Genomic DNA, 25,333 nt, shown 5'->3' with positions numbered 1-25,333 from the left:
GTACAACACACTCTCCAACTCATTACCCCTGCTCCGATCCTTGAGATACAGAAGTTCAAGGTATAGTATTCATTCACTACATAGTGTGTTTGCTGCATAAGCATTGTATATTCAATAGTCATATCACTTCATTCATTCTCTGTGTTCATTATCTCTGAGTTACCCTAACCCTAACTATGTTCTTCTATCAGTCTGTGCTTTGTCGTATAGTGTTATTTGTGTTTCTATATAGGGTATTTCTTCACACTAATCATCCCATGTAAACATACATGATGAAGCATGTTCTTGTCGCCAAGCAACTTTGGGATTATGTATGCGGTTCAGAAGTTAGGTCTGCAAGCCTGACTACATAGAATACTACAAGTTCTTCTAGCTCATCTACTATCACCAGTGGATCTTCCACTCCAACTCCTCCTGACCCTCCCACTACAAATCACTTGAGATAGGATGGGCGTGATGCCCAAGCTCATGCCTTGATTGCAGTCTCGTGCAAGAGACAGGTACCCCGCATATTTGGTCATACGCAATGGCTAATGATGCTTGCTTCATTGTACAAGGTACGCAATGAGACTCGTGTAGTCTATTTGCCCCGCATATTTGGCCGTGCACAACAACCAAGGATAAGCTTGCTTCATTTTATCAAGTGTGCAATGAGGCTCGTATAGCCTATTTGCATAAGCAACTTGAGATTATACTTTTGTGGTGTGTTGTTCATCTAATCCTTCTTTACATGAACATGGTCTTTCAGTGCCTGAAAATTGCAACACATGGTATTTTGACAGTGAAGCTTCCAAGCACATAACATCTTTTCGTGACTTGTTTGTATCATATGCAAATGTACAAAAGGGAGGATCCATTATACATGCAAACAATACTTTGTATGCAATCCAAGGCACTAGTCGAATTTCCATTATTGCAGTGTATGGAAAAACTATCATACTTCAAAAAGTCTTGTATGTGCCATACATAAAGAAAAATTTGCTTTCAATTTTAGTCATTGCATATGCTAGTTTGTGCTTAAATTCCACATGGATCAATACAGTGTCTATGATTGTAGTGATGGCGATGCCCTCATTGTCACTGGTACATTGTACAATGGACTCTGTCAGCTTAATTTATATGAGAGGACAGCATCAGAGGATGCATTACAGGTTGATGCCACCATTGTGGACGACACTGAGTTATGGCATGCTCGGTATGATCATCTTAATAATGGCAATTTGCTTTGTCTAAAAAGTAAAAACATGATACTTGATCTCCCTCTATTAAAAGCAACTACCCACAATGTACTTGAAAGTTATATACTTGGCAAAATGCATCATGCTTTGTTTCCCAAAGGTGGATCTATGCGTGTTGATCAGAAATTATAACTATTGCATAGTGATGTTTATGGGCCCATGCGTATCAAATCCATGAAAGGATACTTGTATTTTATTGCCTTCATTGATGACATGACTCATCATTGTTGGGTATATGCTTTGAGGCACAAATCAAAAGTGTTGCATACTTTAAAACCTTCTTAGCCTTGGCTGAAAATGACAGTGGATGCAAGTTGATTACACTATGTACCGACTGAGTGGAGGGAATACATGTCACGGGAGTTCAACTCCTTTTTGGCTGAAAGGGGCATTATACATCAATGTACTACACCTTACACACCTCAACAAAATGGTGTGGCTGAAAGAAAAAATCGCACTTCAATGGAAATGGCATGTTGTATACTATTACACAATAAGCTGCCCCCAAAGTTTTAACTTGATGCTATTATGTATGCAGTGTATGTGCTGAATCACAGCCCCACTAAAGCATTAGTTGAATGTACGCCTTATAAGGCTTAGAATGGCTGAAAACCAGCAGTGTCACATATTCGTGTCTTTGGTTGTTTGGCATATACTTTGGTGCCACAACCACAAAGACATAAACTACAATACAAGGCTGTCAAATGCATTCTTGTTGGTTACAGTGCAAAAAGTAAAGAGTATTGTTTATATCAATCCTCCACCAAGAAGATTTTTGTTAGTACAAATGTGGTATTCATTGGACATGCTGGTCGGCCCTTTATGGACTGCAATAATCAGCCCAATGTGGGACCTATGGACATATTTGATAGTTTGTTGCCATTGTTTCAGCAAAGTGCACCTGATTTTGGCCAATTTCAACAACCTATCGAGGGTTTACAGTAGCAAAATCTGCAGCAAACACATGCTGAACAGTAGCCTGATTTACAACCCATTGATCAAGGCATTGATGATGATGAAGAGGCCGATGAGAGGGCTGCTATTCAAGAAGCTAACAAAGTCCCCAGATGGCTGTTAGACACATTACAGGGCAGCAAACAGTCTATTCCACTTCCCGATAGAACCAAAGCAACCACTTGCCATGCACAAGGTAACTTGGCTGCATAGGTACTCACAGCTACTGCATACAATGAGAAACCTATTTCTTTACATGATACTTTAGAAAATGAACATTGGATGGCAACTATGCAATCAAAAATACTCTATTCATAAAATTGGCACATGGGAGCTATTCGACTTGCTTGTTGGCAAGTGTGCTACGGATACAAAGTGGGTTTACAAATTAAAACATAGATTTGATGGTAGCATTGATCGCTGTAAGGCACATCTTGTTGCCAAAGGGTATGCCCACCAGCATGGGATTGACTAAGATGAGATGTTTGCACCCACTTCATATATGACCACCATTCACAATGTCATCACTTTGGCTACTCATTATGATTGGCATGTGCATTAGTTGGATGGGAAGACTGCTTTTTTGAATGGTGATCTTCATGAGGAGGTTTATGTCACACAACCTCGTGGCTTTTTTCAAAAAGGATCAAAAAGCAGGGTGTGCCGTTTGCATAAGGCTCTCCATGGTTGAAGCACACACCTAAGATACATGTATACTTGATTGCTCTTGTTTTTAATAATTCACACACTAAAAGCACACTTTTATGTCTACAAAAATGGGGATAATCTCTTGATTCTCATTCTTTGTGGATGACATGTTGTTGATTGGGACTCATGAGACACAAATTTCAACCTTAAAAGCTGGATTGTAGCATGCTTTTAATGTGACAGATCTTGGCCACTTGCACTACTATCTTGGTATACAATTTACTGTAGTTGACGGGGGAATTATTTTGCGACACTCTAAGTACATTGGGTAGCTTCTTGAGCATTTTCAAATGCAAGACTACAAGGCTATCTCTACTCCCGTTGAGACAAGCCATAGGTTTACACTTGAGGATGCAAAACCATTTGATACTTCTCTTTATCAAGAGTTGTTAATTGTTTATTGTAATTGTGTAATATACGGACGAACATTCATTTGGCACGCTTTATGCACAGCCCTCGTACTACACATTGGCAAGCAGTTAAACATATCTTTCGTTATCTCAAAGGCACTCAAACATTAGGCCTTTTTTTCCCCTAATGCTTGCATGCGTTCACAGACAATGATTGGGCTGGTTGTTTTGCACAAGGGTGTCCACTAGTGGTAATTGTTTCATAATTGGTGATTCATTTATTTCTTGGTTGAGCAAGAAGTAGTCTACAGTGGCCACATCTAGCTATGAAGCTGAATATAAGGCAGCATTTACAGCTACATTGGAATGTGTATGGCTCAGACGCCTTTTGGTCAATCTTAGTGTGGGACAGCAGTCACCCACTCCTATCTATATTAAAAATTTGAGTGCCATGGCAATTGCAAGGAATTGAGTTTTTCATGCTTGCAATAAGCACATTGAGGTGCATTATCATTATGTCAAAGAGAGACTCCACACAGGAGAGATTGACTTGGTTCATGTCCCAATACATGACAACTTGGCAAATGTGTTTACGAAAGCTCTCTCTAGAGAGAAGTTTAAAGCCTTTCACAAGGCTCTAGGCTTGACACCATTTGGAGATTGATCTATCTATTCCTTGTATATGTTCACATCATTCACTGGAGGGGAGTTTATTACACTTATTGTGTTCCTCTTGAGTTCTAGTGTGAATGCTCCCTTATCCACAAGCACTTTTACCTTTTGTGGTAATTATTACCTTAGGGATTGTACTTTGAAATCATTCTCACATAGTGGATATGACATTCTAGCACTTTTCTCTCTTCATGTTCACTTGTTCCTTGCGTGTGTGCTACTAAACCCTAACCTAATAGTAACCACCAATAAGAGTTGAAAGAGTGCTAAATGCAAAACCACAGCAGGCTGGTCACCAGACACAGAAGTCCGAAGGCTGAAAAATGGTGAACGCAGCAATGTACTGTGTTAGCCTACACATAGTGAAGGTTTGAAGTTCAACAGTGGCAATGGCGGAGAGACCACGATAGAGAGTGAGAGAGAGTGAGATGCACGACGTGTGGGTACAAAGAGTTGTACCTCTCTTAGGTTTTTGTGATAGTTATCTATAAAGAACAACTACCAAGGGTGTGTTCACACCTAAGCATGTATAAAAGGCATGGTGGCCCTTTATTCCCAACAACCTCCCACCTAAAGGCAACGTGCCTTAAGGTTGAGAAAAGAATTAGCTAAAGTCCAAGTATGTACAAAGTTGAAGTACATATACTATCCAACTCCTATCATTTATCGGCAATGAGCAAACTGCTCTGCTGGAAGACCCTTCGTGAGAAGATCTACAAGATTATCATCTGTATGTACCTTGACAAGCTCAATGCTTTTATTGTCAAGTAAATCCCTGATAAAGTGATACTTCACCTATATGTGCTTCCTCTTTGCATGAAAGACAAGATTCCGTGCTAGCATGATAGCACTCTAGCTATCGCAATGGAGGACAAGTGTCTCAGCAATACCAAGCTCTCCCAACACGTAAAAGCTATAAAGCCTCCTTGCATGCCTCAATGGCAACCACATACTCTTACCTCTGCAATCGACAATGCAATAGACTTCTACAGCCTACAGATCCAGGAAACTACTCCCCCTGTGAAGGTGAATACATACCCTAAAGTAGACTTCCTACAGTCAATATGACTAGCATAATCTACATCTGTAAAGCCAACGACAGATGCCTTTTGCTTTCCAAAGCAAATGCACAAATCCTTTGTGCCCTTAATATATCTCATGATACCTTTCACTGCTTCCCAATGATTTCTACCAGGATGTGCCATATACCTGCTAACCACTCCCACCGCAAATGCTATGTCAAGACATGTAGCAACCATAGTACACATCAAGCTAACCACAGCTGAAGTATACGGGATCTTAGCCATTTCAGCCTTTTCATCATCAAATGTAGGGCTATCCTCAGCATTGAGTTTCACATATAGAGGCAATGGTACACCAATTGCTTTTCCCCCCTCCATATTGAAATGATGCAAAATCTTGGATACATACTCCTACTATGACAGATAAAGAAGACCTTTCAATCTGTCCCTAAGTATATGCATGCCAAGAATATGATTTGCTTTACCAAGATTCTTCATATCAAAGCTGCTATGTAGACTCTACTTCAATGTGTCTAACGCATAAACATACCTACCACCAATCAACATGTCATCTACATACAAAATCAGTATGATAAGGCTACCATCTGCTGCCTTCTTGGTATACAAGCAGCTATCCACTTGACTTCTTTTAAATCCTTGAGATTGCATGAATCCATCAAACTTATGATACCATTCATGCGGTGTTTGTTTCAGCCCATATAAGCTTTTGTTGAGTTTACATACCATCTTTTCTTGCCCCTTAGCCACAAAACCTTCTAGTTGTTGCATATATATGTCCTCATGCAGATCACCATGTAAGAAAGTAATCTTTACATCCATCTGTACGAGTTTCATATCCTCATAGGCAACCAAGCCCAATATGGTTCGCAAAGTAGTCATTTTGACTACAAGAGAAAAGATCTCATCAAAGTCAATCCCATGTTTCATATCCTCATAGGCAACCAAGCCCAATATGGTTCGCAAAGTAATCTTTACATCCATCTGTACGAGTTTCATATCCTCATAGGCAACCAAGCCCAATATGGTTCGCAAAGTAGTCATTTTGACTACAAGAGAAAAGATCTCATCAAAGTCAATCCCATGTTCCTACTTGTACCCTTTAGCAACAAGCTGTGCTTTGTACTTTGGCAAGAAACCAAAAGTGACCTCCATCTTGTAAACCCATTTGCATGGTAGAATTTTTTGTGACTTGTCCCTTAGGCAAATGCACCAAATCCTAAATATCATTTTTCTTTAGAGGTTTCATCTCTGACAACATAGCTTTGTGTCATTTCTTGTTGTCGTCTTTGTCCATTGCTTCCTTGAAGTATGACGGTTCACCACAATCTGTTAACATGACATAATTTACACCAAAAATAAACCTATCTGGCTCTTTGGAATTTTTGGTCGAACTACAAACCCAATGATCAATGTTTCCTGGCTATTGTCCTCTTAGTTACAACAGTAACATTTACTACAAAACTAAGAAATGCAAAATAACTTACAATCTTGGACAATGGACACCCTATTGGCCCCAAAACTAGCGCCCCTTTCGGCATTTATTTAACTTAATTGAAGAAGTTGATATACAATGGAATTCTCCCAATCCCTTTCGGTATTCCAACTTCCCTTGCTGTCCAAAATAATCAGCAAGTCTTCAATCTGATTTGCCCCTTGATTCAAGCAGTCAATTGGCCTTCACCTACTTTGATGGAGATGGAAAATGCCCCAAATTCATTGATTTGTTGGTCCCCCTACTTGAATTTGACTAAAAACGCCTTCAACCTTATTGAATCCAAGTCTTGGAGCTTCCAATTTCTAGCACACTCCCAAGAATGCTGCTAGACCCTAATTTCTGCTCTGCACACATTAGGGTTAACAATAGAGAAATTTGGATTTTCTCAGCCTTTCGTAATCTCAATGCTGTAATCTTCGGAGCAAGGCTATAGAAAGGCTGGGAGATGAGAGAGAATGCTGAGGAGAGAGAAAATTCAGACTTTCTTTGCGAAGAACTGATATTATGTAACCCATACGAGGAGCCTCTCCAAGAGAATCCCAATGGGCGAGAGACCAACCAAAAGAGCTTGTAGATGCTATCACCTGCTGTTGATTGGTCTTCTCCTGCCCCTGGCTACCTTGGAAGGTCCTCCAATGGCTGCAAATCAGACCAGCAACATCTCCTCCCTCTCTCTTGCAGAGCTGAATACACTAGAATACCTCTCTCCAATCTCTAAATGCATTTTTCAAACTTGCATGGGCATTTTTGACAAATGGCAACCATCCCAAATGATTTTTCCAACATTATCCATAATTAAATATTAATTTTCAATCTTTAAATACTGAAAATCAATCTAATAATTATTTCAGTGCCTTGAAAAATAATTTGACTCGCTATTAAATTGGCCAGGCAACTTCCATTCTCGAGTATCTCTAGGTCATCTTTGACCATCAAATTGGCGTTAGGTGCCATTAAACGCCACTTCTCTAGTGTCATCAACTAACACTTATGGCCAAATGAATAACTTGGGCCAACAACTAGCACCAAATACCACCAAGTACCTGTACGGCATAACTTATAGCAACTTTTGTCTTTGACATTCCATGATTTTCTTGGGTCCTGGGCTCGTAAATTTACTCTAACCCCAATTACACCTCACATGTGCAACATTTACTTAACCATGTGATTAAAAATTAATACACATATTAAGTAAGGTTTCAAAAACACATGTCCTCAAGACAGCCTTGTTCCAATTGTTCCAATGGCACATTTTCTTGTTGAAACTATGGTATATCATGGGTAACTCCTTGTTGATCAATTTCAACATCATTCCCTACATTTATAGAGTCATTTACAACAAATATTTGCTATTGTACAGTAAGCACTCTTTGTTGTCCTACAGGTATTTTCTCTCAGAACACAACCCTTCTCACTTCCTCTATCTTTTTGGGTTTTTTATGCATGCGATTTTCCCAGAAGATTACATCATTATTGCATACAATTTATTTTTTTTCGGAATCCCATAACTTATGCCCCATTCCTTCCTCGCCACTATATCCTAGAAAAATGCATTCACAGCACTTTAGCTCTAATTTGCTGTGTTGTTCCTTACGTATCTGCACAAAAACCTCACTGCCAAACACTCTTAAGTGTGCATACAAAGGTGGCTTGCCCGACCACACTTCTTGAGGGACTCTCCTCCCCCAAAGACTTGTTTGGTGATCAATTTATCAAGTGTACAACTGTCATAACAGTCTCTATCCAAAATCCATGAGGTAATGCAGTATGAGACAACATGGTATGGACCTTCTACTGAATAGTTATCATAAGGACATGTATTTTTGAAACCTTACTTAACATATGGATTATTTTTTAATCACATGATTAAGTAAATGTTACAAATGTGAGATGCAACTGGGGTTAGCGTAAATTTACGAGCCCGAAATCCGAGAAAATCACGAGATGTCAAAGGCAAAAGTTGCTATAGGTTATGTTGCACAGGTACTTGGAGGCATCTAGTGTCAATTGTTGGCCTAGAACATTCATTTAGCCACGTACCTAACGCTAATCTAATGGTCAAAGATGGCACAAAGAAACTCAGGAGTGGAAGATGCCTAGCCAATTTAATTATTGGCCAATCAGATTATTTTTTCGAGCACCGAAATAATTACTAGATTAATTTTCAATAAATAAATACTAAAAATTAATATTTAATGATGGATAATGTTGAATAGGACCATTTGAAAAGGCTTCCACTTGGCAAACTTGCCTATACAAGCTGGTAAAAGGTTGAAGAAGAGAAAAAACGAGATGATTCTTGCTATAGCAAATGTGGGAGAGCTGTGAGCAGCCATAGCCAGCCTATTTTCAGCCGTTGCAGCCAGTCACGAGTGAGTTTTGAGGAGGCAATTGCAGTTTCAAAACCTCCACAACTAGGCGATTGAATCCAGGTACAAGGTAATAGCTGATTTGAATGTCTCAGCTGAAAGCGACAGCATTTAATGCTATTGTGGCAGGGCAGCAGCTGCATTTGACTAATTTTTCAGTCATTCTTCACGACAAAACTCTAAATTTTCTCTCTCTACAGTTTTCTCTCTCATCTCCGAGTCATTTCACAACCTTACTTTGAAGATCTCCCCATTTGGACCCTTGGAGACTGAGAAATTGTAAATTTCTCTACTGTAAACCCTAATTTACAGTAGAAATTATGGTTTAGCAGCAGCCTCGGGAGGCGTGCCAAAAACTGAAAGCTCCAAGACTTGGAATTTTCAGGGATGAAGGTGAATTTCAGCTAAATTCAGGTGGAGGACTAGCCAGCCATTGAATTTGGGGCATTTCCATCGTCTATGAAGTGGGTGAAGGCCAATTAAGTGCCCGAATCAAGGGGCATCAGATTGAAGACTTGCTGGTCACTTTGGACAACAAGGGGAGTTTGGATTGCGAGGGGATCAGAAGAATTCCATTGTAAATCAACTTCTTTTTTAATAAAGCTGAAGAAATACCGAAAGGGGAGCCGATTTTGGGGCCAATCGGATGTGCATTGTCCAAGATCATGAGGTAAATTTGTATTTTCAGATTTGCATTTATTGTTCGCTGCTGTAATTAAGTTGTAATCAGGGATCAGCCACCCATCCACAGAAGGAAGGCTAGTTTCAATAGCCCTATTCATACATTCTACGACACCATTTAGGGGCAGATTATAAGGAATAGTGAGCTCCCTTTTTATCCCTTTCCTATCACAAAAGGCCTCAAAGGCTTTGGACACATATTCCCCACCATTGTCAGAGCGAAGACACTTTAATGTCTTGCTGGTCATATTTTCAATAAGTTCCATGAATTTTTTAAACTTATCCAAAACCTCATCTTTACGACGACAGATTGGATAAACCTATACTTTGCGTGTGGCATCATCATTTCTTCCCCCGTAAAGACAACCCTCGCATCTCACATATATATGAATGTACCAACTCTAAGGGTGAAGATTTTAATAAAAGAGACTTTTTATGTGATATTTGAGCATGCTTGCCAAAATACAATGATCACAATGGTCAAAATCAACATACCTCAAACATGGCAAATAACTCAAATGAGAAAGCGCTTTCATTCCAATTTGACTCGTGTGTCCCAACCGACTATACCACAAAGACACACTTGGCTGCTCAATTATAGCGACAACATGATCACACACATTAGATACATGTGTAATGGATACAGAGTAACACTTTTAGAGCCTTTAGCAACAATTCTAGAGCCCTTACATATCTTCCATTTGCTATCCCCAAAAGTGGTATAATAGCCTTCATCATCTAGTTGCCCTGTGCTTATCAAGCTCTTCTTGAGCTCGGATACATGACTCACATTATGCAAAGTGAACATTGAACCATGCTGAAATGCCAACCGCACACTACCAATCCCTGCAATGTCACATACATAATTATCTCCCAAGTGGATAACACCATGTCTACTACCATTATACTCAGAGAACCACTCACGGTGTGGTGTTACATGGAATGAGACACCTAAATCAAGAATCCAAGTATACATATCATCATTAGAATCTGCAATCGAAGACTGTGCACTAAAAGAAGAAGCAAAGAGTACATCACTGCCACTCTCACTCTCGTGACTGACTACATTGACTTCCTCTATCTTCACCCTGCTCTTCTTTGCATATTGGCTATCCTTTTTCTCATGTTTGTTATCATCTATGTTTTTGCCTTTGCCCTTTCTTTCTTCCACTTAAAACAATCCTGCTTGAAGTGTCCTTTCTTGCCACAATGATGGCACTCCACATTTTTACCACTAGACTTGCTACGTGCTTTGTTGTCAGAGTTGCCCTTCTACTAGGAACTATCTCTAGTATGCAATACATTGGAAGACTTGTTTGCTGAAATATTTAGCCTATTGAGCTCCTCCATAAGTAAAGAGCTCTTCACATCTAAATATAACAGCATAGCATTAGAATTACTCATTGCTATCCTAAAAATATCCCAACTTTCAAGCAAAGTGCATAGCAAAAATCTTGCCTTGAACTCCTCATCAATGTAAAAATCCAAAGCAATCAGCTGGCTGAAAACAGAGTTAAACTCATTCAAATGTATAGACATGGATGTACCTTCTTTCATACGAAGGTCCATCAATTTTTTCAATCAATAAACCTTGCTGGCTGCACTTTTCTGAGCATATAACTCCTCAAGTCGTTGCCACATATCATAAGCAAATTTTAGTTTCTCTATGTTAAAGAGTAAAGTGTGTGACACGGAAAGCTCTATGGTAGAGCGTGCAAGCTCATCTAGCTAATTCCACTCATCTAGATCCATGGTTGTTGGTTTTACCCCTTTTGTCTTTATAGGCTTCACCTATTTCTTCTGCACCAAGACATTATAGCATTGCTTCTGCCATATAGCAAAGTTTTGTGCACCCTCAAGCTTCTTAATGCACAAAAGATTGCTACTATCACTGGTGTCAGCCATGATTTACAGCTCAAAAGTGACTCAAAAGTCAACAAATGTGAGCCCAGCTATCACACAAATGACCAAGGTACGAAGCAAGTATCAACCAGCAATGAAAATTCAAGTAATTGCAGAAATTTCAGATCTGCATATTAATTTTCAGATGTATGAAATGTGTGCTACAACACACCATAAGCAATTACAGCCATATCATGGGCTAATACATCAATTGCATGAGAAAGCCCCAAATTTTAGCTGTGATTTCTACTCCAAATGCATCCATGGGCACAAATTTGACTCTCACGGTTAAAAGCCCCAAAATTTCTCTGCTCAAACTACTCAAATGACATCAAATATAACTCTCAAGTCGATTGTAGAAGCCAACTTTGCCAAAATTTCACAAATTTTGCAAAAGAGAGGTGGCATTCCTAAAACAAGAAGTAGCAGCAACCTCCATAGCACGTGGCCGTGGTCGCAAGGAGACCGTGGCACCAATCGATCCTCATGTGGCTCAAAAGGACTTAGTGCGCAACCGATGTGTCTTATTGCCTTGAGCATAAAAATCTGAAAGCCGGTGCAGAATAAACTCCATGGCCCAAAAGGAAGACATGGCACAACGAGTGCCTAGGGGTAGACGTATATACTTCGATGGGGTAGGGAGCAAAAATCCATGGCGGCAAGCATGGTGATGCCAAAAGAGGAGCACCCAATGGTCTATACATCAGCCTATGGAGAAGTCATAGCACCGGAGTGTCAACCTCTAAAAGGGAGGGAGGGTGGGAGAGGAAGAGAGTGTTGGCGATTGTCATCCCCTGGACACGCATTTTCCTCAGTTAGGCTATGTACATATGCATTTTTCCAGCTGGGCAGTCATTTTGAGAGTGTTTCGGTGTGAGGAGCAGATTTATTATCTGACAGCGCCACATCAGCAGCCAGATCAGCAGGTTGCAGTCGGACTGCCATGAGGCAGTCCAGCCGGACTGCAGTACAGTCGGCCAGTTTTGCAGTACAATCAGCTGCATCTAATGCAGCCGACCTGACAGTTTTCTTTTTCTTTTTCTTCGGGCTATAAATAGCCTGACACTAGCACACATTCTTGTAGTTGCAGATTTCAGGGCACAGATCGGACAAATTGCTTTATACAGAAAATCTTCTTGTTCTGCTGTCTCTTTCTCCCTCTCTCTTCTCTTTGCATTCACCCTACTCTCTCAGTCTTGGTCCCACGCTTCCGCACTGCTCCAATCTGACATGGTATCAGAGCAGTGAAGATGGACTAACTAAGTGAAGAACCCATTTAAAGAGGAGATTTCAGTGCGACACAAGGCTGCGTTTCCAGCATTCGAGGGCGAGCGGGAGGCCTGCGCATCCGAACAAGGCTGAAGCGAGCGTGGACATGTGGGAAAGGAGCAAAGTTGGTGAAGTTGCTGCTGTTTGTTGCTGTTCCAAGAGGAAGGCTGAGTTTTTGGCCTTCAAGTGCAGATTTTACCTTTTCATCACCTCCAGCGGGTGGAGCAGGATGAGCGAACCATAGTCCTAGCAAGTTGTATTTTCACAATCAGAAGGGGTTGTTTTGTGTGTTTTGTGCAGGTATTGTACATGAAGATGTCTTTTGAGGCCGACATAAAGTTTCAGGCGATCATGGACTGGAAGGTGCCCGTCCTACCAGCTCTTCCATCAGATCAAAAGCTCGATGGCGAGAACTACCGCATATGGTGGGTCATGATGCTTGCCATTGTGGAGTCCTATGATTTGGTGGAGCTTGTTATGGAGGCTATCCATCATTCTTCTTCGCAAGACAAGTCTCGACTCTCTTCCAGTGATAAGGTGGAGTTAACAAAGGCTCATGCACATCCCAAACTTGGGAGGAGATCAAAGAAGTTGTGAAAGGACGTTATCTTCCCCTATCTTTTGAATCAATCAAGATAAATGAATTCTACAACTTATGACAATTAAGCCTAACATTGGAAGGATACTATTCCAAGTTTGTAATTTTGTACAAATATGCACTCCCATTGACAACGTCTCAACAAATTGCAAAGTTCTGCCAGGACTAAATCCACCTTTGGACACTTGCCTTGAATAAATGAACCAATGACTCTCGAAGATGCTCTTATGCGAGTAAAACCTATGGCCAAGGAAATCGCTCGAAATGGCCAAAGAAACCATCCAATAAACAACTATGGAAGGGGCTACCCAAACCGTGGTATCAACATTACCAATGCCAGAGTAAATGGTAGAGCTAATGCAATCACCCACGGACCAAATGGGATAGGAATCAAGCAATGCTACCAGTGCAGAAGAACTGGACACTTGAGAGTAAATTGTCCTAACCATCCTTAAAATCCTAGCCCAAACCCAGTTGGTGGAAGAGGCCAAGGGAACGACAACAATAACCCATACCATAGACATGGAACAATAGCTGATGCCCGGGTAAATACCATGATTGGACAGCCCGAGGAATGTACATTAGGTGAAGAATTTGAAAGAGGATCCATTCATGCTACCATAGAAAAGAAAGGAGCGGACCACCAATGTTTAGTAATTCAATCTCCATCTACTTACAAGGGTATGTCATTTATGATCTTAATTGATTATGATAGCACGCATTCCTTTCTTGCACCCAAGTCAGTTAAAAGATTGCATCTAGAATCCAAAGGGACAAGGAAAATGATAGTAGAATTGGCTAGTGGTAAGAAAATCGCCTCAACCCAAACTGTAGGGAAACTTCAATTTGAGTTAGACAACCATATAACTCAAGCAGAATTTCGAATCCTACCACTAGGATGCTACGATTGCATGGCTCAAGAAGAACAAGGCCCAGATTCTATGTGCCGAAGAGAAAATAATCTTTCAAAACTTAGGAAGAGAACCGTGAAGGCATATGGAAAAGCTGGAACAACTAGAGTCCAACAAGCCAAGGCAAGTCGACTCAGGAAGGGATTGAAGAAAGGTCAACCAATCTACATGATCCCGTTAAATAAGGTCGAAAAGACCAATGAAGGCACTCTACCTTCCTGGATCAACGACTTCGAGGATGTCTTTCCAAAAGAACTGACTCAACTGCCTCCAACGGACTGACTAAGTGAAAAACCCATTTGAAGAGGAGATTTCAGCGCAACACAAAGTTGTGTTTCCAGCAATCGAGGGCGAGCAGGAGGGCTGCGCATCTGAACAAGGCTAAAGCGAGCATAGGCGTGTGGGAAAGGCGCAAAGTTGGTGAAGTTGCTGCTGTTTGTTGCTGTTCCAAGGGGAGAAAGGCTGAGTTTATGGCCTTCAAGTGCAGATTTTACCTTTTCATCGCCTCCGGTGAGTGGAGCGGGATGAGCAAACCATAGTCCTAGCAAGCTGTATTCTCACAATCAGAAGGGGATGTTTTGTGTGTTTTGTGCAAGCATTGTAGGTGAAGATGTCTTTTGAGGCCGAGACAGAGTTTCAAGCGATCATGGACCGGAAGGTGCCCGTCCTACCAACTCTGTCATCTGAAGTCGTCTTCCATGCGGCAACTTCAAATGCAGGTTCAAAATGCAGGGAAGGTGATCACTTCTGAAGACATGGCGATAACTCTCCTTTCACACTCACCGCCCCGCTTCAGTGGCTTTTATTCCACCTTGATTGCTTCAGGGTGGTCTGAGACTCTTCTGTTGGGTATCTCACACGCCTTACTTACGCCTACGCTCATATGGGAGTGTGCGGGTGATCACTAGGACACTGGGGCACTTTTTACTCTCGGTAGGAGAGGTTTTTTCCCCCAGATTATGTGTACTATTTTGTATGTGCTTGTGGTGCACACTTACGGGCACTTACTGTGTTCGGGTGTGAACAGCCCCTTATAACTCTAAGGTATAAGGGTTATCATTTGTACTTTCATCTTACACTCTATTCAGTACTATTGCATTGGGTGTCGTGCTCAACTCTGTCTCTCACTCTCACACTGTCTACTGCACTTCAGCTGCACCTCGATCCTCTCCCATCTGACATTTGGTATCAGAGCTCAGCTCAGAGCAGTCTTCAGTCTGCAGTCTGCAGCCCCCGCCAGTTCTGCCCCAGCCGCCTGTTCCTGCCCAGTCCTGCCTGCGCCTGTCAGTCCGTCAGCGCGCAGCACCAGACGACTCCTCTGCCCAGCGTGCAGCTCCAACAATCAGCGCGCAGCACCGCCCTGCCCAGCGCGCCACCTGTACCTGCGTGCTGCCACCTCTGCCCAGCGAGTCCTCTGCCCTGTGTCTGCCCAGCGTGCCCCTTCGCCTGTCAGTCTGCCTGCGCAGCCTCCCTGCGCTGAGCTAGCCTGTGCCGTCAGCTCCAGCTGCCAGCGCGCCACCTGTCTCCACCAGCCAGTCCTGGGTGCCGCCTCCTCTGCCCAGCGCGCGCCCAGTCCTGCCTGCGCGTGTCACTGGACCTGCACGCCTGTACCTGTGCGTCAGTCCGACTGTACCCAGCAGTCATTACCTCGGGAATCGTGCCCGTCGTCAACACGCAGAGGTAACATTCTGCACTTTTCTTTTACACAGGAGTTCGTGCAACAGGTTCAGGTTCAGCATTGGGAAACGTGCTGAACAGCAGGTTCAGTTTTCAGCATTGGGAAACGTGCTGTGTCTGTCTGTGACACATTGAATGCACATTTTGGGGCTTTTGTAACAGACATTTGTGACAGAAATTTTGGGCAGAAAATTTTGGGGCTTTTGATGTTTTAGTGCTGCTGAGCACTAATTGCACCTTGGGAAGCGTGCATCAGTGACAGTTTTTTTTTTTGACAGAGTACCCTTTGCACATTAATTGCAGACTTGTGTTTGCTGCAATTTCTGGAAATTTGCAGATTTCCAGCCCGTACTGCATTGACATTGCTCTATTGCCTTTTGGGAAATAATGGCAAATCAGGGAGGAGATGTATTCACCTATGTGTCCAAGGAAGACCGATTGGATGGGAACAATTATTCCCTTTGGTCTTTCATGATGAAGAATGTATTAGTGGCAAAAAATTTGTGGGATTATGTCAGTGGAGAGGAAGCACGACCGGGAGTTGTGGCTCCCGCTACTCCTCCTCCAGGAGGACGTGCAAGAGGGCAACCTCAGCCCCCTCCACCTCACCCCGCTCAGCCACTTCCCCCAAGAACTGCAGCTCAGAAAACTTGGGATACACGGGATGCACAGGCTATGTCGCTGATTGCATTGGCAGTTCAGCGTTCTATCATTCCTCATATTCGTTCAGCAGCTTCTTCACAAGAAGCTTGGTTGATATTGGAGCAGATGTTTGCAGGAAAGAATGAGACTCGCATCTCTTTCTTGAAGAAAGAGCTAGAGACTCTAAAGATGAATGAGGGTGATTCTATGCAGGATCATCTCAACAAAATTCAGGACTTGCGGGAGCAACTCATGAATGTGGATGAGTACTACTCAGATGCGCAGCTGATTTCTACGACATTGAATTCACTGCCTCCCTCTTACTTGGCTTTTCATACTGCCTTGAACCTCACTATGAGGATTTCGAAAGAGCCCATCACTTTCATTCAGCTTGTCAGTTTGCTTCTAGAGGAGGAACAAACTAGACGGAACAGTGGTGTGGATGGTATAGCCTCTGAGCAGGCTTTTATGTCAAGGCAGAAGGGTAAAAACAGCCAAGGGAAAAATGCTTCGCAGAGTTCTGGTAGTAGTAACACTTCACAGACAAGTCAGAAACAGGGGGGCACGCAAGCCAAGAAAGGAAAATGCCATTACTGCAAGAAGCCTGGCCACTACATCACTGAGTGCAGGAAGCGCATCGCCAAAGAGAAGAAGAAGGAGTCAGGGATGTCTGTTTCTACAGCTCCTTCCACTGCTAGTGAGTCCGCGTCCTTTGTTGCAGACAGGGACTATTGTTTTTACACTTGCAGTTATGATGTCTCTTGGGCTGATAGAGCATTTAGCTTTACAGAAGATGCTGACACTTGGTTCTTTGACAGTGGTGCTTCACGGCATATCACATCTCGTAGAGATTTGTTTGCTTCTCTTGGTGCACCTCCCGTTGGGAAGTCTGTTCAGTGTGCTAATAATGCATCATACCCTGTTCGTGGTATTGGGGAGATTCAGCTTACAGCCATTGATGGCTCTATTCTCCGCCTACAGGATGCTTTGTATGTGCCTGGCATTAAGAAGAATCTGCTTTCCATTTCTTCTATGGCACGTTGTGGTTTGCAGGTCACCTTTGATGATGACCGTTGCATGGTCCGTGACAAGGAACACATGACATTGGTCTTGACAGGTTCTCTGTGTCATGGGTTATATGAGTTGGATGCTCTTTCGGTAGATCAGTCTGCATATTTGACATCCACTCTTACTCCTGCTATGTTAGAGGCAGAGTTATGGCATGCTCGTTTGGGGCATGTAAACTATGGCAGCTTGATGCTATTACAGCGTACTCAGATGTTGGAAGGATTACCTCTCTTGGAGAGACCTCCTGAGCATTTATGCGAGGGTTGCATTCTGGGGAAAATGCATCGTTTCTCTTTTCCCCGTGATGTTGCTTTTAGAGCAACAGCCAGATTGCAGCTTGTGCATTCGGATGTTTGTGGGCCCATGCAGACACAGTCATTGGGTGGTTGTTACTATTTTGTAACATTTATTGATGACTTTACACGTTTTTGCTGGGTCTACTGCTTGAAAAAGAAGTCAGAAGTGTATGATGCATTTTTGGCTTTCAGTGCACTTGTGGAAACTCAGTCTGGTTGCAAGATTAAGACTCTCCGTTCGGACCGAGGGGGGGAATACATGTCCTCTATGCTGAATTCTTATTTGCAGCAGAAGGGCATTATCCATCAGTACACTACTGCATATACTCCACAGCAGAATGGGGTAGCAGAGAGGAAAAATCGGTCACTCATGGAGATGGCCAGATGTATGCTGAAGGCAAAGAGTTTGCCTCATAGTTTTTGGATGGAAGCCGTCATGTGCGCTTGCCACATTTTGAACAGATGCCCTACCAAGGCCTTGAAAACCGTCACACCTTTTGAGGCTTGGCACAGCCGCAAACCTTCTGTTGGCCACTTCCGTACTTTTGGGTGTCTTGCATATGCCCATATTCCACAGGTACTTCGAAAGAAGTTGGACAACAAGGCTGTAAAATGCATCTTTATGGGATATAGCAGCGAAAGCAAAGGCTACAGGCTCTATGATCCCGTGACCAAGAAGGTTTTTGTCAGCAGGGATGTTGTATTTGATGAAAAATCAGAATTATCCTTGGCTGGTTTTGATACATATCAGGCTGCCCGTGATGTCTTTGAAGGGCTGCTGCCCATCACATTTGGTGATTCAGCTGGTACTTCAGCAAATGAACCTAATGTTCAGCCAGCTGCTCCTATGGAACATGCAGTAAATCAGCACATTGGTGAAACTGAAATTCAGCAGGAACTTGTACACAGTCAGGAAGCAAGACAGGTGCCTAGATGGTACACGCAGACTATGAGAGATAGTCATTTGGAAACACCCTTGGCTGGTCGTACTCGAAGGCAAACTCGACTGCATGATTCAGCACATTCCATGGAGTTTGTTATGGCAGCATGTACTCATGATAATGAGGAGCCTGAATGTTTTGAGGATGCACGACATAGTGTGCATTGGATGGCAGCCATGCAAGCTGAATTGGATTCTATTCATAAGAATCATACTTGGGATTTGGTGTCTTTGCCAGTTGGCAAGCGTGCCATTGGTACGAAATGGGTCTACAAATTGAAAAGGAATGCAGATGGATCCATAGATAAGTACAAGGCACGGCTGGTAGCTAAAGGCTACGCACAGAAAAAGGGCATTGACTATGAGGAGACCTTTGCTCCTACCTCCCGTATGACGACCATTCGGTCTATGATTGCCTTGGCTGCACATTTTGGTTGGAAAGTGCATCAGCTGGATATAAAGACTGCATTCTTACATGGGGAACTTCAAGAAGAAGTGTATGTACAGCAGCCCATTGGTTTTGCAGTTGAAGGCTCAGAAAATTTAGTATGCAAGCTGAAAAAAGCTCTGTATGGTTTGAAACAAGCTCCACGAGCTTGGTACGCAAAGATAGATGCCTTCTTGCTTAGTCAGGGGTTTGTAAACAGCCCATCTGAGTCTACCCTTTATGTACATAAAGAGGGGGGATCCATGCTGATTTTGTGTCTATATGTAGACGACCTTTTGCTCACTGGAACACGTGCTGATCAGATTTCAGCATTCAAAAATAATTTACAGCAAACTTTTGACATGTCTGACTTGGGTATTTTGCACTATTACTTGGGCATCCAGTTTGTACATGATGCTAGAGGCATTGGATTATGTCAGTCAAGGTACATTGGGCAACTTCTTGAGAAGTTTGGCTTACAGGATTGCAAGCCAGTTTGTACACCCATGGAACCTGGGCTCAAACTGTCATTACATGATGACAGTGATTTGTTTGATATCCATACTTATGCTCCAGCAGTGGGATGTCTCATCTATCTATGCCACACTCGGCCAGACATACAGTTTGCCGTTTCAGTTTTGAGCAGGTACATGCATCAGCCTCGTATGTCGCATTGGCAAGCTGTGAAGCGTGTGTTTCGTTACTTGCAGGGTACTAGAGCTCTTGGATTGCTTTATGCCAAGGAGGGACCACTGCAGTTACATGCTTACAGTGACTCTGATTGGGCTGGTGATTTTGATACTCGTCACTCCACTAGTGGCAATTGTTTCTTTCTTGGCTCGTCATGCATTTCTTGGCTTAGCAAGAAACAATCCACTGTTGCCACGTCGTCATGTGAAGCTGAGTACAAGGTAGCCTTCACTACTGCAGTTGAGTGCGTATGGCTTAGACGCTTACTTGCTGATTTGGATGTATCTGTTACGGAGCCTACTCCTTTATATACTGACAGTCAGAGTGCCATTGCAGTGGCACGGAACCCTGTGTTTCATGCTCGCACGAAACACATAGAGATTCACTACCACTTTGTCAGAGAGAGGCTACATGCAGGTGATATCAGCCTTGTCTACTGTCCTACCACCAGCAATGTGGCAGACATCTTCACCAAAGCTCTTCCACGAGACAAATTTGAAGCATTTCGCGATGCTTTGAATTTGACGCCCTTTGGTGGCGGATGATCCTTGTACACTTGATCACTCTTCACTCCAGGGGGGTTTGTTGGGTATCTCACACGCCTTACTTACGCCTACGCTCATATGGGAGTGTGCGGGTGATCACTAGGACACTGGGGCACTTTTTACTCTCGGTAGGAGAGGTTTTTTCCCCCAGATTATGTGTACTATTTTGTATGTGCTTGTGGTGCACACTTACGGGCACTTACTGTGTTCGGGTGTGAACAGCCCCTTATAACTCTAAGGTATAAGGGTTATCATTTGTACTTTCATCTTACACTCTATTCAGTACTATTGCATTGGGTGTCGTGCTCAACTCTGTCTCTCACTCTCACACTGTCTACTGCACTTCAGCTGCACCTCGATCCTCTCCCATCTGACATCTTCGGTGGGAAGAGTTGGTTTCTATGGTCTTGGACCAAGAGGAGCAATTGAAAGAAACCAATGCTTCAAAATCTGAGGCCTTGGTTGGTCAATCCTCTCAGAAGAAGGGGAAGGACCAAAAGAAGGAGGAGGACAAATCTAAGAAGGACAAAGATAAGGAGTCTACTTGTCACATTTGTGGCAAAACAGGTCACTGGAAGAAGGATTGCCCCAACAAGGAGAAGAAGGAGAAATCTTCAAAGGATTCCAGAGCGGTGGCTGCTTCTTTATCAGCTGCTTTCCTCCATTTGGAGGTGGTTGAGGATTCGCCCCTAACGGCTTCTAATGCTACGTTGACGGCCCCATACACACGAGAGTGGATTGTTGACAGCTGTGCCTCCCAGCACATGACTCCTTCAACAGGTGTTGCTCATTTGTGGCCTTCACATGGCCTGATTCTCATTGGTGACAATTCGTCTATTCCTATGCAGGGACAGGGCAACATGCATCTTATTCCAGATGGACATGGTGGTGCCTATACGTCCGAGATACTTTATGTGCCAGCTTTGGGGTATCATCTTCTTTCGATGCACAAGCTTTGTGCCCTCGACCTTTTGGTCGAATTTGATATGGATTCTTTTCGAATTCTTAATCGAAGATTGAGACAAGTTCATTCTTCAAGTTATAAGAAGAATGGAGTCTTCAAGTTGCGGTCTTCTTTTGCCTTGACTTCTCTTCTTCTTACCTCACAAACTCAGTCCGAGCTTTGGCATGCTCGGTTTGGCCACCTCAATTATAATTACCTTTAGAAGACATCAAAGGGATAGCTTGTTCGAGGTTTGCTAGATATTGTGGTGAGCCAGCAGCCTTATGTATCCTGCATCCGTGGGAAGCAAACTCGTGATGTTGTTCCTAGCAAGGCTTCGAGGCGGTCTTCAACACCCTTGGAGCTTGTTTCTACCGATCTTTGTGGACCAATGAGGACAAAGCCCCTTCGAGGGAGCTTGTATTTCATACTCATTGTCAATGATTACAGTAGGATGACATGGGCCTATTTCTTGAAGTTGAAATCAGAGGTTTTCTCCAACTTTAAGGATTGATTGCTCTTTGAGGAGAACCGATCGGGCTGGAAGCTAAAGACCTTACAATCGGATAAGGGCAGAGAATTTGTTTTTGATGAGTTTGCTCATTTTTGTGCAGATCCTGGTATTCACCAAGAGTTTGCCAATACAAACATCCCTCAAGAGAATGGCATCTTGGAGCGGAAGAATGGCAAAGTGATCGAGATGGCCCATACTGTCAGAGTGCAGCGGTGCGGAAGCGTGGAACCAAGACTGAGAGAGAGAGAACGCAGAGAGAAGAGAGAGAAAGAGACAGTGGAAGATGAAGATCTGCTGTATAGAGTGTGCTATATACAAAGATATGCAGATATGTACACCGGCGCAGTGCGTGGGACTGCGTGTCTCCACCTCGACGATGCAACCTGCTGTTCACCTCGAAGTCCTGCTGCAGTCTGCACGATCTCCTGTCTGAAATCTGCGAACAGAGATGTAATCTGCACGTATCTCCAACCTGGAACCTGTGAACAGAAGTGGGAGAAGATTGCTGAAATATCGGCTATAAATAGCCAAAAACTGGGCGCCAAAATATGCAGGTCGGCTGAATTAAATGCAGCCAACTGTCCAGAATCAGGTCGGACTGCCACATGGCAGTCCGACTGTGCAATCCGACTGTCCCCCAGTCTCTAAATCGCTAACACCCCCTCTCAGAGCCTGGGCGGGGCAGAAGCCTGAGGGATCTGGTATGTCTCCGAAGTAGAGACTGGGGAAGCGCCTTCGTAAACAAATCTGCAAGATTGTCCTCCGTCTTGCAGTACTCCACAGCTATGGTCTCATCCAGAAGCTTCTCTCTGATGAAGTGGTAGTCGATTTCTATGTGCTTCGTCCGGGCATGGAAAACAAGATTCTGTGCCAAGGCAATGCAACTCTCATTGTCGCATTGCAGCAAAGTAGGACGAGTCTAGGGGCAGCCAAGCTCCTCCAACAATCTCCGAAGCCACACAGCCTCACATGTGGTGGAAGACGTGGCCTGATACTCCGCCTCAGTAGGACGAAAGGGCTACCGTGGGCTGCTTCTTGCTACTCCATGAGATAACACCCGCACCCAAGGTAAAATAGTAACCTGTTGTAGACCGCCTGTGGTCCACATCACCAGCCCCAATCCGAGTCGCTCCAACCTGCAAATACAAGATCTGAACCACCTGTGCCTGCGGGATAGTGAATCCCTAAATCAGATGTCCCCCTCAAATACCGAAGTATCCTCTAGGCAGCCTGCCAATGCACCGTCTAAGGTTCACTCATGAACCCCACCAAGAGACCAACAGCAAAACAAAGATCAACACGAGTGTTGAGGAGCCAAATCAATGATCCAATCAACTGACAATAGCGGGAAGCATCCGCCATGGGAGAAGCTGAATGTGAAGTGGCCTTCCAGTTCGGATCCATAGGAGTAGAAATGGTCCGACAATCCTCCATCGAAAAAGAAACCAAGAGCTCCTGTACATATCTCTGCTGAGAGATGAAAATCCCCCTCTGAGACTGATAAATCTCATGGCCCAAGAAGAAATGGAGTAGACCTAAGTCCGTCATCTCGAACATCTGATGTAAAGCTGCCTTCGTCTCTTTGACCTTCTGTACATGATCACCTGTGACAATCAAATCGTCAACATACAACACAAAAAGCACACAACCAGCCTCGGAAGTGTGTACATAAAGCTGCAGATCGGCCTTGGAACGCCGATATCCCAACTGTGACTGAAGGAACGAATCAATCTTCTCGTTCCATGCACGCGGAGCCTGCTTGAGGCCATACAAGGCCTTCTTCAACCTATAGACTTTCCCATCTGAAAATCCAAAGCCAGGAGGCTGCTCTACATAGATCTCCTCCTTCAAATCACCATTGAGGAAGGCCGACTTCACATCCAACTGGTAGACAGGCCATCTCCTATGGCCAGTCAAGGCAAGAACAGCTCGAATAGTCGCCATACGAGCAGTGGGGGCAAAAGTGTCATGACAATCAATCCCTGGGCGCTGTGCAAAACCTTTAGCAACAAGGCGAGCCTTGTGCTTGTCCAAAGAACCATCGCTAAGGTACTTGGTCTTGAAGACCCATTTGACGCCAATCACCTTTTTATTCGGGGGACGAGGCACGAGATACCAAGTGCCATTCCTCTCAATAGCCTCCAACTCGGCTTCCATAGCTTTCTTCCATGGTGCCGACTGTAAAGCCTCCTTCACGGAGATGGGCTCTCGATCCTGCATAACACGGGTCATCAAACAATAGTTAGAGCAAACAAGCTCCGTATAATGTGCTTGGTGCCTCCGTGACCGCCGCGGACCATCCTGCAGTCCCCACTCCTCAGGGACCCCCTCGATCCCTGAATCACGGAGTGTGTCACGGGCCCAACGAGGAGGAGGCCGGACCTCTCCTCGGACCTCTCCATCAGCTGAAGACTCTAGGATATCCACTGGTGGTAACTCCTCGGGGGTGACCGGTGGAAGAGTAGATTCTATCTCGGAAACAGAATCGGAATCATAAGGCGCGGGCTCCAAAGAAACTGTCTCAGGAGCCCAACTCTCCCCTGGATCTCCAAGAACGGGATGCTCCTCACCCGTTGCTATGGCCGGAACCTCCACAAACCGCACATCTCAACTAGTGTACACATCCCGCCTGACGGGATCATACAAGCAATAGCCTTGGGACTGAGAGCTGTAGCCAACAAACACCTGTCTTCGAGAAGCTGTTTCAAATTTATCATGATGAGCCTTGGGAATGTGAACATAGGCATCACACCCAAAAACCCTAAAATAAGAAATATCGGGCTTAGTCCCAAAGTAAGCCTCAAAAGATGTCATCCCATCAATGGCCGAAGTGGGGGATCGGTTAAGGATGTGGACTACAGTAGCCACAGCCTCGGCCCACAGAAACTGAGGTGTCTATCGGTGCTCCATCATGGTGCGCGCCATCTCGATCACACTTCGGTTCTTCCATTCAAGAATGTCATTTTCTTGAGGAGTGTTAGTGTTAGCAAACTCCTGGTGAATACCTTAATCTACACAAAAACGAGCAAACTCATTAGAAACAAATTCACCACCCTTATCGGATCGCAAGGTCTTCAATCGCCGGCCCGATCGGTTCTCCTCAAAGAGAAGCCAATCCTTGAAGTGGGAGAAAGCCACCGACTTCAACGCCAAGAAGTAGACCCAAGTCATCCTGTTGTAGTCATCTACGATCAACATGAAGTACGAGCTTCCTCTCAAGAACTCGTTCCTCATAGGGCCACAAAGATCCGTAGATACAAGCTCCATCGGGGAAGAAGACCGCCGCGAAGCTTTGTTGGGAATCGCATCCCTATGTTGTTTCCCACGAATGCACGAGACGCATGGCTGTTGGCTCACCACTATGTCCGGCAACCCTCGAACAAGCTATCCACGTGACGCCC

General features: G+C 43.8%; 1 protein-coding gene across 2 annotated transcripts in view; it reads right to left on the bottom strand.

The window, feature by feature from the left end:
* Window positions 1-25,333, bottom strand: part of LOC148013164 (uncharacterized) — a 154,678-nt gene that overhangs the window by 113,826 nt on the left and 15,519 nt on the right. The window lies entirely within an intron of this gene.

This window comes from Lygodium microphyllum, chromosome 26 (assembly GCF_053477565.2).
Source record: "Lygodium microphyllum isolate KBCC chromosome 26, Lygodium_microphyllum_v1.1.10, whole genome shotgun sequence".
Lineage (NCBI taxonomy): Eukaryota > Viridiplantae > Streptophyta > Polypodiopsida > Schizaeales > Lygodiaceae > Lygodium > Lygodium microphyllum.
This window is presented reverse-complemented; position numbering and strand designations above follow the sequence as displayed.